Raw genomic sequence first — 16,406 nt, 5'->3', positions numbered from 1 at the left:
AATGCTCTCCCATCGTTGAAAGAATGTCCGCTGAGCTCTCGTAAAGCTTTAAAAAATGGTCGATGAGCATTATAAACTGTATACGCTACCCTTTGTCAACCGTTTGATGATTGTTTTTAAATGTCCGACACTTTTTTGAATGAAAATTTTTTACCGCCGACGTGAACACAGCAAACATTGATTCTAGTACTTGTAGTAGCGGAGTGTCACAGTTGTGTCGAAATATTTTCTGTGCTTTTGTCGCGACAAAACCAAAAAAAATTTTTTGTTTTTGCATCGAGTAAAAAGTGTTTTAGTGTTCAAATATGCCTTGGCGACCTAAAGAGACTATGTCCGAATACAATGGAAAGTATCAGAGGTGAGCTTCTTTGAATATTTTCGGTGAATTTTTGTGATAAATTTTTGCATACATTTTCGGGAAACTGTCCTGTCATTTTCCAATGACGGGCCTTAAGTCAAGATTTTACACTTGCTCTGTTCATGAACGGTACTTTTTTATGTAGCGGCAGCATAATAAGCAAATCTGAGATTGGTCATATTAGACCTCTGACTAAAGTCGATGGAATCATTTTTTTCAGCAGTTTATATTGTAAAAGTAAACGTCTGAATGTGTACGATTACTTGGAAATAAAAGCCGGAATTTCACGGCTGCTCAGCTTTTCACCAAATGAACAAGCCATTCGCGTTGATAATGGGATAATACACGCTAAGTACAACCGAAAAAGTGAGCTGATCAATTATTTGTTTTACGATGAAAATTGCCAATTGTACTCTATTTACAGCCCTATTTACAGTGAGAATGAAATTGCTCTTCTCGAGCTCGAACATACGTTCGTATTCATTATCAATAAATGGGTGCAACCAATCTGTTTGCCAACAGAAAAATTCCGTTGTTTCTTCTGCGTTTCAATTTTAATGTTTTGTATTGTAGGCCGGTTGGGAGGGACACACATGGCACGGCCCTTTTCCAGTTGATCGTCAAAAGGAAGAAAATGTGCCAATAGTATCCGCTACCTATTGCAATCGGAACGATGAAAAAGTTATCTGCGCTGGACACGAACAGGGAGGCGTTGATTCATGCGTCGGTATGAGACAAAATTTTTATTTTCGTGATATATATCAAGTAACTATAGGAGATTCAGGTGGACCTTTCGCTTGTCAAAGTGAAGAAAATAACGAGAAACACTATTTGGCAGTAGTTGTGAGCGCTGTTTATAGGACAACGAATCCGGAGGACGTTCGTTGCGGAGAAAAAGACACATATGGAATATATACTGGTGTAATGTAATTGTCTATATTTAGGCAATTACATTATACAGTGCACAGTTATTAGATAGATAGATAGATTAAGTGGGTGGAATTTATATTCATAGACTCCTGCACCTTGGCCGCCAAAGGGCCTGTTGTGCGTGCCCACGTATTTTTTGAATATCTATCAATTCGAAATTATAGGTGGAAATAATAGATGGAGCTGCTGAACAGCATTCTTTGACGTTTTAAGTCATGATGGTGTTTACACCTCAGAAATCATTTTTTTGCGATTCCGATAATTTTTGTTAGACTATTTTACAGTCGATAAAGCCAATTAGTTGAAACTAATAGCAGACACTAATCATCCATGATTAGGAAAAACCATATGAGCATGTTCACACCGGGAGTCGAACCCGGGACCCATAGGCCATGAGTCCATCGCTCCACCGATGCATGTAGAAAGAGTGGGGAGACTGTACTGTTAATTTATTATTAATTGTCTTGAATAAAATTAGTCTTTGGCAAACCACTAAATAGTTTGGTTGTTTTACTGAATACTGGTGTTACTTGGTTCATTCAATGGGTAGATGTCACATGATGTATTTCATTGATGTAATTGGATATTTTATGTAGATGACGCAATACTTTGTAATGTTGCATCACCTAAATATGACACAATTTAAAACAGTTGAGACTACGTAAATAGAGGCTCGATGAAAGATGCGAGTCAGTCAGAACATCGGACTTAATCAAGTTCTTACATTGTTGACGCCACTCATAACAATAATTAATTAGAAGAACTTAGAAGAATATTGTGAAAATTAACAAATAAAGTGATTGAAAAAAAACGAACCCAGTTTTCACATATTCAACAAAACACTTAGACGAATCCGAATTTATTATACCAGAAGAGATTACCTAACATACTACTACATGCTACAAGTGATCAACATCGTATATTATAAGAGTAATTAAAAACCAAATTTTAGTCATTTTTGAGAGTGCAAGGAAGCCTTAAATAGATAAGCTTGGAGAAACGATACAGACGAATCAATCGAGAGAAACGGTGCTACAACTGAAAAGAAAATAAAAATGAGTGATCATGAAAATGTTTCGGTAGTCAGTGACGACGAAGTTGAAAACATTTCCGAAGATTCGATAGACGAACTTCCGATCACCTTTCTTATCAAATTCATTAAGAAATTTGATGGTGATCGAGAAGAACCAAATGCTTTCCTCACCGATTGCAATAGAGTTTTCGATCTTGCCGTAGGCAAACTAAAACAGATGTTATCACTCAGATATCCGGCAAAGCTAAAGCAGCTTGCGTCAATCGATCTTCCACAGATTGGAATGATACCTATACGAAACAAAAATCTCAACTTATTCACCTCCTAAAACAGTTTCGCGAAGAAAGAATTCTGTGATCAAGGTGTCTTCCCAGACATTGAACGCATTGATTACGCCGTTCTTAAAAATCATTTTCCATGTGTGTGTAAGAAATGTCATCTGCCTGATTGACTTGAATCTAAATCGTGTAGTCATCGCGTTGTGATTGTGTAAAGCAGTAAGGCGATCAAAACAAACCAAATCTGACTATAGTTGCGCTACTTCCCGCAACTCCCAGACACAACCGAAAACAAAGTCCACACTTTATGAAATCTCAAAAAACTCAGACTCAAACAACAAATGTGCTTGTAGAAAAAAATTGGTCAAAGCGTATTCAATGCATCTTAACTGGAATTGAAGATTCTGGGAATTGGAAGAAATAGCTCCAGAAAGGGATTTTACTACCGACGAATTACAGTGTGAAGAACACTTTAAGAACACGCATTCGAGAAACGAAAGTGGGTGTTCCACAGTTCAGATACCATTTAAGGAAGGAAATCTAAGTCCGAAGAGATTGGGTGATTCCGAGAAACAAGCGTTTGCGCGGTTTCATCAACTTGAAACAAAACTAAAGGGAAATCCTGAGTTGAAACAAGAATATGTTCGAGTAATGCGAGAATATATCGAACTGGGTCATATGGTGGAGATAGAAAAAGCAACTGAAACGGCATACTATATTCCACACCACGCTGTTCTCAAACCAGACAGCCTGAACACAAAAACCAGAGTAGTTTTTGATGCATCAGCAAAAACATCAACAGGTGTTTCATTGAACGAATGTATGCACAAGGGTGCGAAACAACAAGTCGATTTGTTTGTAGTACTACTAAATTGGCGTATGATGAAGGTTGTGTGCAAGGCCGATATAGAAAAAATGTATCGACAGATTGTGGTACCCTGACTATTATAGATGCAAGCGACTATGAGTATATACACAAGAGAGAGAGAGAGAGTATTGTTCTCTCTTGTGCTTGATGATCATAGTAATTAGTTTAATAAAGATTATTCAATAAAGTATAATGAAATGGAACGGTTGTGTCTTTATTACGCTTCTAAATAGAATATATAAAGAACCTTAAAGATCCCCTAACAAGGATCTAACATGGCGATCCTGCCTTTAAACAAAGGATTTAACATCCTTTGCCATTTAAATAATAAAATAAAATAATTAACGACGACTTACGTTCGAGTTTACGTGCGAGTTTACGTTAATCAGTGCATTAAAATGAGAAAAAACCCACTAGAATGATGTGGGATATCTTAGCACAACTCAATGTTTTCAATTGAGTTGTGATGGATTGAGTTGAGTTGCGATATCTTTTGTTATCTCAACTCAACTCAAGTCACCTCAGTAAAATTCTTTTGTTACCACAACTCAACTCAACAAATGAATTGAGTTGAGTTGCGTTGAATTGTGATGAGTTGCTATGGATTGAGTTGAGCTGTGATGGATTGAGTTGAGTTGATATCGAATTGAGTTGAGTTAAGATGGAGTTGAGTTAAGCGCTAGCGATGGTTCTAGAGTTTTGGGCATCTAGAGTATCGGAAGGTGTTTAATTCGGCCCAACAGAATTCATCTTTTTACTAAATGAACACAAATTTTCATTGTACATAAAAAGCGTTTTAACACGCGAGCCGGGCGCCGGAACGGTGTCGGTAACTTAGGAGTTATTTTTTTCTCTCTCGCATCGTCTAATAATTAGTCTGTGTAACTTTTTTGCCGTCTATAATTTGGTTCTGTAAATTTAAATTTTATATAAAACAAATTGCACAAACTAATTATGAGCCGGTGCGAGAGAAAAAAAAATAACTCTTAAGTTACCGACACCGTTCCGGCGCCCGGCTCGCATTGCGGCCCTCCGCTTCGCTCCGGGGCAATGGGCCGGATCGCTCGGCGTGTTAAAACGCTTTTTATGTACAATGAAAATTTGTGTTCATTTAGTAAAAAGATGAATTCTGTGAGGACGAACTAAACTCCTTTACGTTACATTTCGTAACAGGATGAATGATTCGTAGAAGGATGAAATCTGTAAACGGGGTAGGGTAATCTCGCACACCACACAAATTCATGGTGTGCGAGATTCACCTCTAAGTGGTGAATCTCGCACAGTCATGACTTTTCGTTACACGTCGTAAAAGGACGCATACTATGATCGCGTGTGCGAGATTCCCCGACACCAATTAAACACCTTCGTTGAAGAATGAATTCAGTAGGATCAAAGCTAACACTGAAGACCTAAAAAATTACACTGGAAAAATATGCAAAGGCGAATCAGAACGATATGCGAAAATTAGGAAAATTCCAGGTTCTATTTCGCTGGTTCCTTCAGACAGTCGCCGTTTTGTCTCACTGTATTCTTCATGAAGTCAACGTTTCTTACAGACCGTCGACTTCCTGAAGAAACGATGAGAAGAAAAGGTGGCATGCGGAAGAAACGATGAGAAGAAAAGGTGACATGCGGGAGAAACGATTAGAAATTACAATCATGGTTTCTTCAGAAAGTCGAGAATTCTTAAAAATTCACCGTTTCATGTTGCCGTTTCTTCAGGAAGTCACCGCTTTCAAAAGAAACGGTGACTTCCTGAAGAGATTACGACCTCCTGAAGAAACGGCGAGAAGGATCAACAACTTCCTGAAGAGACCACGAGTTCATGAAGAAACCCGATTAGTCGTTGTTTCTTCAGGAAGTCGTCGATACTCATGTCGTCGAAATTTCAGGACAATACAACCTAACTCAATCCATCGCAACTCAACTCAATCCATCACAGCTCAACTCAATCCATCGCAACTCAACTCAATCCATCGCAACTCAACTCAATCCATCACAACTCAATTGAAAACATTGAGTTGTGCTAAGATATCCCACATATTTTGACATGGAAGACTTCACAGGAAATTTTGGTATGGAAATTTTTGCAAAAGCGTACTGTCAAGAACACTAAAGTTCTACAAGCTTTCAGTTGTAGCCTGATAATTCAGACGATACTTTCATTTCTGAGATACGACGAATTGCTCGTTTTACAAAATTCAGTACGAAAATGGTATGGAAAGCACAAGCAATTGAAGCAGTTGGATGTCTTCCTATACGAAATTGAAAGACGCATTCAGCGTGATTTCTTTATAGCAATTTCATTGAGAAATTCTGGGGCAATTGATCCCGACTATTTGTGTGAGAATTTGAGGAATAATATGATCGGTGTACGGAACAGGAGAGAAGCTGTTGTTAAACTTGATTTAGACCTAGATGAATCAGAAAGACCGCACTATTGTGGGCTTTTCGGTTTTGTTTTCGATTTCACCCCATTTACAAACCTGCGTCACTTATCCTTGAGCGGAGTTTGTCTAAATTATTTACGTATCCCATTGAGAGATTTAGTATCACTTGAATTATATGAGCGACATGACACTCTTGTCGATTCGATGACAGAGTCATTTTTGAGGGAATGTGTAAATTTGAAAAGGTTGACCCTGAGTCACGTCCCACATTTAGTGACTGACGTCCCAAAACCTATTAGTCTTGTGTTGGAATACATTTATCTGAATATATATAGTGTTCCTTTCGACACCCATTCTTTACTCGACTTTTTGGCAATACATTCCGAGTCATTGAAAATGATTCGATTTGATATGTTTTCGACAGAATTTCGTGATTTGATGGAAATGATGTCCATGAGGGATATACGTTTTCCAAAAGTGCACATGCACAACATACAATTAGCACGTTTTGATTTCCCTCATATATTGAACAGTGGTTTCTCGACACTGGGCTTGAGGAAAGCAGTCTTGCCGGCCTTAAATTTTTGACGATTGGTTTATCGAGATACGATAAAGACATTCAAAGCTTTCATACTTTGTTTGAAGTGAAGGGATTGCCGAGAATACTGTTACGACCAATGGATAATTGTCCATATGGTGCTTTTGTGGTGACAGACGAATTCCTTGATACAATTGATAGACTTAGTGGTGATGACTACAAATACTATTACCTCAACGTACCTATGACGGTTCAATTCGATGAACATGCTTGGTTGTATGATGACAACACGCAAAGAGTACGTCGATATTGGTAATGCGATTTATGAGAAATTGCAGTTTCGATCGGTATCGCTATTGATGATATTTTATCACTTTTGAATTTGATTTTGATTGGAAATGATATGATATGATTTTGATATGACTGACCAAATAATATTCCAAAGTATTGAATGTATGCAGTTTAAGTTGAATAAGTTTAAGTTCAATAAAGTATAATGTAATGGAACGGTTGTGTTTTTATTACGCTTCTAAATAGAATATATAAAGAATCTTAAAGATCCCCTAACAAGGATCTAACAGAACCGCGATTTCGTTACTGACAACCAATAATAAAAAAGAGGAAGTAATTTTTACAGTTAAACATCATCAAAGAATTCAATGAAGTTTGGAGGACAACTACCAAATTCCCACCCAGAATATTGGCGATTGATCTAAAAACTACATGTGCGCATTTGATGGTTCCACACCCGACCACGCCCCGCAACAGATCCACCACGCGCCGCAACAGATCCACCACGCCCCGCAACAGATCCACCACGCCCCGCAACAGATCCACCACGCCCCGCAACAAATCCACCACGCCCCGCCCCGTAAAAAATATTCAAAAACATCGTTCATCGTAATGTCAGTAATAATTACAATGACGGTAATTTAATGACGTAAATAAGTGACGTAATTAAGTGACGTAATTTAATGACGTAATTAAATGACAGACGTAATTAAATGACAGACGTAATTTAATGACGTAATTAAGTGACGTAAATAATATTCCAAAGTATTGAATGTATGCAGTTTAAGTTGAATAAGTTTAAGTTCAATAAAGTATAATGTAATGGAACAGTTGTGTTTTTATTACGCTTCTAAATAAAATATATATAGAACCTTAAAGATCCCCTAACAAGGATCTAACAGTGTGTCGCTCAAGCGACTGAAAATGCTGAAAATGCAATTCTGCATTACAAGCGTATTCAGTTGCTCGATAAGCATGACATTTGGGTTCGTCACCAACTTGATGTCAAACAAAAAGCTTCTTCATACCGGAAAGGTATGCACAAAACATTCGTGATCACTTCGAAGACCCAGCGGAGATAAATTGTTATGGATTATACATGAAGTTCGAGGAATTTACTGACGGGAAACAGCAGATCAACCCGTTCGTCGAAATGATTTATAATGGTGAAAACCAAAATTATTGAACTGTGAAAATCCTTTCTTATTAAAAGAAGAAATGTTTCCCTCTCATTGCATTTAGACATGTTATTTTACTCTCAAATCAGATATAAACGATATAAGTGAATGCAAGTGAATGTAGTAAAGTGATTTTTGGAAAGAGTTTTGCCCGTGTTTCGAAAGTTTCGATGCGTAATGGTTTCGATAATGAAAGTAAGTTTTTAGTAAATTTTGTTGTCGCCAAATGTGTAATGACAATGTTCCTGTCACAGCATTACAACGTGGCATTTCTTACAGCTAAAAGAACCGTTACGGTACAATCGTTGGGTTCGCACAATTTGCCTACCGTGACAATAGTCTAGAAAGTGATGTCCGGTGATAGCGGAATAAAACAGTCGGAAACGCGATGAGAAGAAATCATTAAGTTGTGAAGTAAAGTGGTTCTTGAGTCGTATTGCCTTAAAGATGTGAGATTTATTTGATTGCATGGTAGTGATTACTAAAATTGGCGCCCAACAGTAAAAACTGACAGAGCGACAAAGAAAGATTGCAAATTCATACTCGTCAAATGAAATTGATATTCGAATGTTTTGTTAATGTGCACGAAAAGAAGCGTATGAAATCTAGCGCCTATTAGGGGTTGACCTATTATGTATAATTTGGGGTTTTTAGGAGAATACCATGGGTCCATTCATACAAGTTTAAAACGGTAAATGGTACGGTACATGGTAAATCTTAGCATAGACCAATGAGAGTTGGCAATCGTTGCAAAACTCTCAAAATTTTCGTGCCGTGACAGGAAGGGAAGTCAATAACCTCTACACGTACGATCGTGTAGAAACGGTGTGAGAAGCAATCAATTGACTGAGCTCAGATTCGTTGATATAACGCTCTGCTTGACCATTCTTGGAGGAAAAAGCGAGAATCGTCCCAGAATTAACATTGGTCCTTCAAGCTGGATCATTCAAAGGTGCTTATGTGCATTAGGATATAAGGATTAACATTGTAAAGAAGAAACAACATTGTGATTTCATCAGTTAGAATTTTATGCTAATTGCAAAATTAGTTTGACAATAAACGAGTTATCATCGAAAAAATGCTTAACGAATTTCTGAATCATGTGGTACCCCTCATGCCGAATGGCTGAAAAAACGTTCCATAAATTGCGAGATCAGCAGCATTCCGAAATATTGAAATGTTCAAATATTCGGAATGCAAGCGTCCACGAAATCGATATCGAGGTTGGACGGATGTGAAGTGCTAAAGGATCTGCCCGAATAAGTGATTTCGCGTCGAAAACCTTGTAAATTATTTGAAAACGTTGTAAATTAGTTAAGTAATAAAAGTTGAATAACAAACTATATTTTGCCGAGTGCGACACCGTGTCATTATAATTGAAGGATACGACAATCAACCGAATTGCACAGGTGACTCCAAATCGGTAAAAAGGATATTGGACGCAACAGATCAGATGCTGTTGGGACTCAACGGGATCTGTTGGGATCTAGAGCGACCGATGTCCCGATCGAACATTGGGAAAATATGGAAAATACAGTAATCGCAATCCTAATCATCTTAAAAGTAGTGCTTATCGTGGTACGAAGTGTGTGTTCGTCTGTTCTAACAGACACACATTTTGGCTGCGTCAAAACGGAGCCACGATCCAGTTGACCCATATTCATTTGAGCAACTGTATTGAGAATTTGTGGGAAAAGAACCGCGATTTCGTTACTGACAACCAATAATAAAAAAGAGGAAGTAATTTTTACAGTTAAACATCATCAAAGAATTCAATGAAGTTTCGAGGACGACTACCAAATTCCCACCCAGAATATTGGCGATTGATCTAAAAACTACATGTGCGCATTTGATGGTTCCACACCCCACCACGCCCTGCAACAGATCCACCACGCCCCGCAACAGATCCACCACGCCCCGCAACAGATCCACCACGCCCCGCAACAGATCGGTGTGTGTCATTATGATAATAGTCGATATGATAATTTTTTCTGATGTCAAAATAATAAAATTTATTGCCATAGAGTAAAAAATATTCAAAAACATCGTTCATCGTAATGTCAGTAATAATTACAATGACGGTAATTTAATGACGTAATTAAATGACAGACGTAATTAAATGACGTAATTTAATGACGTAATTTAATGACGTAATTTAATGACGTAATTTAATGACGTAATTTAATGACGTAATTTAATGACGTAATTTAATGACGTAATTTAATGACGTAATTTAATGACGTAATTTAATGGCGTAATTTAATGACGTAATTTAATGACGTAATTAAATCACTTAATTCAGATTTTCCGACAGTGCACGGTAACATTATTTGCTATTTGTTTTACTCTACGCAAGAAACCTCTCGTTTGTCCCTGTCAACAAGCATTTTTCAGTTCTTCACACATCTAATTTTCGACTAATTCATGTTTGATTGTGTTAGGAGACATGAATCTGAATATGCTGGTGGTCGATTTTGTGGGATCGGAAATGAACTCCGACAGAAAAAATTCTAACGACCCAGAGGTACCAAAATGTATTAATTAAAAGGATTTTTCATCCCTAGGACCCGAAAAGTGCGACGTCGTCGCACTTTTTCTCCGTCGGATATGAAAAATACTATTCGTACCACGGACTAAAAGTCCTCTCACACGCTAAAAAAGACTTTTAGCCCTAGGTACGAAATATACTATTTTGACAGAAATTCATAAGTTAGAAGCGAAAAATAATAACCAAAAGAGTGTAAAAATAAGCAAATTAGAGAATGTCTGTTTTTTGGACATTAATTTAGTTTTAGTCTTAAAATGTTTGAATTAAATTCATTCTTTGAATGTCTACTGGGAAAACGAGAAAATAAATCAAATTGTTTCGAATTCTGAAAAGACTAATAAATAATGGGAAACAATTTTGAGGAAATATAAATTGTGTGCGTTTGAGACAGCATTTTTAAACACTCAAAAAGATAACAAAAAATAAATAATCGAGTTTTTGTCTTTTTTGAGCACTATGGAACTCCCAAATAACATTGGGTAGTTTTATCGGTTTGTGTGGAACATTAAGGCGGAAACCTTTCCTTAAAATGTTTCTTATCTAGACATTAACTGAGGAGAGCTATGCACAAACCGTCACCAAAAAAACATTTTTCAAATAATTTTTTTTTGGTTTCTCAACTAAAAGTAATAAAATAAGGGAATTCACGAAGCTAGAAAAATATACACCCTATATGTCGTATATCCTGTATATCTACTATATTCGTGTGTATTTCGCTTATTTCGAAAACTGTCAACAGAAATATAATTCAATTTCCGATCGAAGGATCTCAGACAAATGATAAGCGTGGCCCCTCACAGCTGGGATAGAACACGCCTGACTGCTTTGTTCATAGAACTGTTGAACTGTCAAACTTTTTTACATTTGTATGTAAAATTTTGACAGTTTGGTTTTAATAACGATACATCTCGTTTTCGTTAACATTTATAGCTTGACTATATGATTGACGTTCTGGTCGCATCGTCTTCAAATTTTTCCGACAAAAATCCGTAAGGCGTGTTCTATTTGAAATTGATTTTTTTCTGTATACAGTTGTCGAAATAAGCGAGATATACGGGATATATGACATATACCGAGTATGTTTCTGTATAATTCCAGCTTCGTGAATTCACTTACTAAGGGAAAATATCAGAACAAATATTATGCAATTGGAATGTTATGCATATCAGCAATATGGTGTGGTTGTATAATATACATGCGATTTAGTGCAATGAATGGTGTCTGTATATGCACTTGAAAATTCATGCATTATGCATAAGTCCCATGATTTTCCAAGTGCTGATTTTGACAAAGAAAATAACTTATGGGTTCAGGTCATAAAATATTGGCAACATCTGGTAAAGAAATTACTCTCCCTCAACAAAATAAGGATTGTTTTTTCATCCGAATTCGAATGCATTGTCTTTATTTTCATAACAAAACAATATCAGTAACCTTGTTGAAGCAAAGCGAAAATTTTTCAATGCAAAGTTACAAAATTTACCGAAAAGACATGTGTTGTCTGGATCCAAATACGAGGAATTGCTGGAACATTCTTTTTGTTATTTTTTTCCTCGTATCTCCTGGACACTACCTATCCAATGAACTCGCACACATGTAGTTTCTTAGTCCGTAGCGGCAGTAAATCACGGACAAAAACACCCTTTTTTGAGTTTTGATCCTCCACCACTAGTCAATAAACGAATATTAAAGTTTAACGACTGTGGTTTGAGACTATTGGAGTCAAGGGCTATCTGGACATATAAACAAAACGTCACTAGCTCCGACCGAGGCTCCGACGGAGCCTGGTCCATTAAAAATACTAGGATTGATATTTTGAAAATGATCGAAACAAAATCATGTTAACAGCAACTATTCAGAAGATCTTCCCAAGGGAACAGGACATTTGAAGAGCGATGTATCTCAGCCATAGCGTTCCGATATATTTTTAATAAAAGTTTTCATTTTCGCAGGTTGCATTGCAAGTAAATATATTTAGTTCTGCATTCAACGTCAGCGTTTACATATCGTCTACAATTCTAAAGGTTATGGGCCGCTAACGTAGCTCTCTTTGTTTCTTCAGAAAATTGAATTAAATTTGAGTTTTCTAAACTGCCAGTGAAAATGAAAGAGATGCACAATTAATGATGTAGCAAATAGACCACTCTTGCATCGGTTTTACATCAGACTACAATTTTGTGATCTTAAAAACTCCAGCTCATTTAAAAATGGTAAGACAACTGGGACTGCAATTATTGAAAAACTTAGTCAGTCAAGGCACCTGACCCACCCAAGAGGTGGGGCCTAGTAATGTATGCTGGTGATGACTGTTTAACTAATGTAGAGACAATACCAATTACAGAATCCATTGGTCAAGACCAAAACATCCTCGTGACAAAAAATACGAATGGAGTAAAATGTTGAACATTCCAACAAGTAACAAATTTAGTACATTATAAAAAAGTCATGCTACGGTCACTAATACCACAAAGCATGTTAATAATGCTGACGCTAGTAAAAAAGTTATTGAAAAAGTATATTGTGCATGTGCACCAACAGTGACATTTCAGAGGAAATTGGCATCGTCTGCAAAATTGCTGAAGACAATTATTTGATAAAATACGTGTCGACTGTTGTTAAAATTCAAATCTTAAACAATATAGAATTTTATAGCCAGTCCCGTTCAATAAGTGCAGTAAAGGTGCTGATGAAATTTTATTCATGCAGATCCGTTTCGGAATATTTTCTGTTTCGAAATTCTTCTTCGAAATCAATTTCATTTTTCTTATAATTCGCTAACGTATGTTCTGTTTCCACATTTCAACATTCAAATGAAAGAAAATTAAATGTACAAATTGACAGGACAGCAGGATTCGTACGAAGATGTCATTTGCAGTGTTCCTTAGACATTTTCAAGTAAGACTGCGACTTGTGAAAAGACGTCTATGAAGCAGGAGCATCAATTGAAAGCGAATAAGCGCAGATTTTCACGTTTTTCTGAGCTCATTTCGGCTTCAGTTGATGCTCCTTCCTCAATATTTTAGGAATCCGAGAATTTGGCACACGTGAAGGGGGTGCCAAATTCCGTACATGAAGGGGAATCTAGCACATGTGCCAGATTACCTTTTTTCCTAGGTTTTTGAGAATTTGGCACACGCAACGAAGCTTGTGTGCCAGTTTTGTGCTAACTCATTTTAATCTGGAAGTTATGATTGAGTCTGTGAGTCAATAAATTTGTCATTTTACGAGTTTTCGCAGTCAAAACTAATAAATTTGTCTTTTTACACAATGACGCAAAAAAGCTATGGCTTTGAAGGCATCGAGATAAATTCAATAATTTGTCTCCAAACTAGAAAATTCGTCCTTTTACGAAATCTTGCATAAAAGTTGCGATGTCTTGGAGGAATTGAGTTACAAACATTTTTTTTTATTATTTTTTATCGATGGAGAACCTAATTATAAGACACTTTGTCTCGTATCATATGCCAAAAAAAGTTAAAACTTTTTTTATAAATCATTTTGAAAGTCACTAAAAACACGAAAATTCGAATCGAAATACAAAAATTTTTGATGACATACTGTATTTCTATTCGAATTTTCGTGTTTTTAGTGACTTTCAAAATGATTTATAAAAAAAAGTTTTAACTTTTTTTGGCATATGATACGAGACAAAGTGTCTTATAATTAGGTTCTTCATCGATAAAAAATAAAAAAAAATTTGTTTGTAACTCAATTGTCGTTTTCCGACCCTATTGAGCAATCTTCGTCGAGCAGCTAAACGTTGTTCCTCGAATCGAGACATCACAATTCCCTAATTTTTGCCAAGCCTTCCCTTTATAGGTAAATAATGTTGACTAATAGTGACAGACGGCTAACTATGATTAGCACACCATTCACTTTTATTTATTTTTCTATTATGGCTACCGTGTGCCAATTTCCAAAGTTGCATGGTGCCAAATTACTCTTCAGATGGTGAATCTGGCACTGTTACATTACACATTACACATTACAGTGGAAACTGGCACGCATCAAACTTGCATGGTGCCAATTTACCCTACCCCATATTTTATCGAGTCGATGTCTTAGAAATTTGGTCTGCATTTAAGGAAATACTTACTAGCGCACTGGTTGCGGACTTAAACTTAATTAGCATAAATTGTAAGTTGACTTTACTCATTGCAATGTGTGCACTTTTCGTGTTACAGTAGGTGGTAAGAAATGACGTCACATTTTGTGTGGAGAAGTTCACTTCTTTATGACAAATGCTAATTTTCCCTCATAACACAGCACTGCTTCTAGTAAGAACAGTTAATTGACAAGTGTTAAATTTGTAGTTTTAACTCAAACAACGAAAACATGTAGTCTATCTGTACAAAAGCGATTTCATTAGCCTCCGAATATTTTCTATGATCATGCTGGAAGCAGTGCTGTCCTGCTGAGTGAAATTTTTCCAATCCAAATTATTTATCACGAACATCAAAGCTTAAAACTGGTGTGTCTATGAAGTTCACCGTGCATAAAACCAATTTTAAAATGTCACTTGTACTGGCTGAACCCCACTAGAAATGTGAAAAAATCATTTTTTCTCTAATTTCATCCTACAAAAATTTCCTTGCTGGTAAATGAAATTATTTCTTGCAATATTCAGTGTGACATCATTTCTCATAGCAGCCTCCGTTCTTTTTTCTCTTATGAACTAGTAAGCCGCGCACTTTCAATAAACTTATAAAATTTAACCTTATAGTGTCCCAGCTTCCTTGTGATGGCTCTGCATAATGTGGACCGCATAATGATTCGGTTGACAACTAGCGACGTATAACAAAACGAATTTCGTTATTTTCGACTTCGTCGAATTCGGTTTTTATATTTGTCCTTGAACTTACACGGAATGGATGAATAGTAAACCCATCTAAGGCGACTGTCATGGAAAGGAGCGGCGAGTGCAACTCTTCATACGCGAACGATCGTTTCAGTATTGTAATGAATCAGCAACGACATTTTCATCTTTTATGCCCGACCGACTTAACTCCGTCCTCGGCTCTTATCACTGAACTGGCACATAGTTCAACGAATTCATTCAAATGCACAGACACTTCACCGTCAGTTTGTCAACCAAACAAAATCTTATGCAAGTTACCGCTGCTAGTTAAGTGCATCGTAGAGCTATTGCGTCAGTTGTTTCCAATGACAAAACGACGTCTGGTGATTACTTATTTTTAGCATTTTTAGACTGCAACATTGTAATGAATGCACCAGTAGTAATGGACACAATAAGTACGAGGGGCCACGAAATGTCGAACGTTATAGTACAAAGTATTAATCCTGCTACTGCTGAAACAACCGAATATGAATTGCAGTGAATAATCACGAATGATTCGTTTATATTTTACCTAGAGCTTGAACAGATGCAATCGTACATAGATTCAATAAGTGAAGACATCTTGCGTACATTTCGTTTATCTGATGTTGGGCAAAAGGCGCGTCAACAATTTCACAATCGACGAAATAAGACACCAGCTTTACATGCACAGCACTGTCGTTAAGCAATAGATGCAACAGGTCTGACATTTTGTGGAATTTGTTCTACACGGTATTGCATCACTTTATCGTTCTTATTTATTGCTGAATGTACAATGTTCTCACCACAAATCATTTCACAGATTCACTAATTTACTTGAATTCTATGCGTTCTCTCACGACATGAATTAACTAAAATTAGATTATATTATAACCAACCATCGTCAATCGTCTACACGGTACAATGCAACAGAACGAAATGAAAAATTCAAATGAAAAGTCGGTTCTAGTGATGTGGGTGTTTGTGTGTGTGCGATTTTTTGTGTAGACTGTGTAGACAGTAAAGAAAACTGAATAATGTCAAATTCAAATTCCCTTATAGGCGCGAGGTTTTGAAAGTTGCAACAGATATTGGAAGTTTGTTTTAATAAAATCATTTAAAATGGATATGATTCACGTTCAGAATTGGTGCATTGAAGAAATGGGATTAGTGTTTTC

General features: G+C 36.6%; 1 long non-coding RNA gene across 2 annotated transcripts in view; it reads right to left on the bottom strand.

Annotated features, from left to right (window-relative positions):
- LOC119083811 overlaps positions 1-16,153 on the bottom strand; it is a 36,006-nt gene extending 19,853 nt beyond the window's left edge. Inside the window, exons 1-3 of one of the 2 annotated variants that reach the window (XR_005088946.1) lie at positions 15,782-16,153; positions 15,275-15,722; positions 15,129-15,196 (exon numbers count right to left, since the gene is read on the bottom strand). This is a non-coding gene — a long non-coding RNA (uncharacterized LOC119083811). The remainder of the gene's footprint in view (positions 1-15,128; positions 15,197-15,274; positions 15,723-15,781) is intronic. The other variant, XR_005088945.1, reaches the window with a different exon arrangement.
- Between the last annotated feature and the right edge of the window lie 253 nt (positions 16,154-16,406).

The sequence above is a fragment of the Bradysia coprophila genome, unplaced genomic scaffold (genome assembly GCF_014529535.1).
Source record: "Bradysia coprophila strain Holo2 unplaced genomic scaffold, BU_Bcop_v1 contig_70, whole genome shotgun sequence".
Taxonomy (NCBI): Eukaryota; Metazoa; Arthropoda; class Insecta; order Diptera; family Sciaridae; genus Bradysia; species Bradysia coprophila.
The sequence above is the reverse complement of the archived record's forward strand: the minus strand, read 5'-3'. Positions and strand labels throughout refer to the sequence as shown.